Genomic DNA, 1,631 nt, shown 5'->3' with positions numbered 1-1,631 from the left:
ACCTCCCTCCCTCCTTCTCGCCACATTTCCCCTCCCCCACTCCTAACACCTCCTTCCTTCTCCAAAAGCGGTTTACTACCCCCCTAAAGGCTGGCTATTTATTGTGCGGAACAAGACACAGAGTCCTGGATCAAACACGGGACAGGTTTTAATGATCAAAGCAAGCGATCGTTGCGCGCACATACAGCTTTGTTTTCACTTTCCGCCCGACGTTTGAGCCTTTGGAAATAAAAAAGAAGTCTACAGCAGGAAACATTCGCTTAGGAGTGTGTAGACGAGATATTTTATGTCTACATTTCAGCGCCTTTTTAGAAAAAACGGAGTAAGTTCTATAGTGATACTTTTCATGAAACTACAAGAAAATAAAAACAACACCAAAATTAAATAACAAAAACTTTTTTTAAAAATTTCTAAATTACTCTTTTTGGCGTGTTTGTTTGTTTGTTTGTTGTTGCTTCTTTTTGTTGTTGCTGAGTATCAATTCCAAGTAGGCCTAACATTAGCAATCCTCCTTCTAATGAACATTTTATCTTAAAATTATGTTTTTGAAAGGCAAGGCCATTTCTCCAACATTATTATGTTTAACTTTAAGTAAAAGTCCTACAGCATTTGCAATATAAATAAGTCATATAACTGCCGGACTATAATATGTGCTACTAGACTGTAACATGCATAGCTAAGGAGGAGAGATAAGGACGATAATTAATTGTTGGACCGGAAAGAAGGAGCGAGCCACACCAGAGCGCCCGCCAGATACACATCAACGATATTAAAAGAACTGATTTGACCGTTTCCAAATTGAAAACAGGAATTAATATTGTTTTCTCTTTGCTAGATATCGAGTATGGTAATGTTGATCAGGGTACTGAAAGAAGCATTAGAATATGTTGACCAGTTAAAGATTTTGACTCGCAGTCCATTTTCCCAACAACACAAAATGTTCCAAGATCTCGAAATTCACCCTTTTAAAATTTAACGTAGGTGCTTTTACACCCTCTTCGACACAATTTAAGTCATTTACGAGTAGGAGGGCTAAAATCCGGGCTAGTAGAAAAAACATCCAAACAAAAAGAACGGGATACATGTACAGTGAAATCTGCTCTAACGGCCTCCTATATAAGACAATTACGAGTATAAACAGCCACTTCCCATTCCCTGCCTTCAACCCTTATGTACATGTATATGATTTTTACATTATATTGACACTGTGTAAAACACCCACTTGTCTAATACTGTCACGAGTTTCCTTGACTGTACTCGATACAATTTAACAACAACAACAAAATTGTGAAATGGTAGAGGTTTAACTAACGCCCCCCCCCTATCAACACCGTTAGGAAGGGGCGGGACCTTCTCCGAAAGGACCGAACAAAGGGCGAAATTCATGTAGATCTAAAGTGCCTTTCCTAAGGAGACAAAGACATTGGGCCGAGTTGAGGCTCGAACCCCGGAACTTGCCATCTCACAATTACAAGTCGGGTAACCTAACCACTAGGCTACTTACGCCACACACAATTTTATAGTTTTGACAAAACTCACGTATATCAAAGAACTGTGTACGGCACAAAAGAGCGTATGTGCAACAGGGCGTCATAATGCTTTTCTTGTTGTGGCTGTTATTTTTTTGGGCT

Source organism: Aplysia californica, unplaced genomic scaffold, assembly GCF_000002075.1.
Source record: "Aplysia californica isolate F4 #8 unplaced genomic scaffold, AplCal3.0 scaffold01914, whole genome shotgun sequence".
In the NCBI taxonomy this organism is placed as follows: domain Eukaryota; kingdom Metazoa; phylum Mollusca; class Gastropoda; order Aplysiida; family Aplysiidae; genus Aplysia; species Aplysia californica.
Note: the sequence above shows the minus strand (reverse complement) of the source record.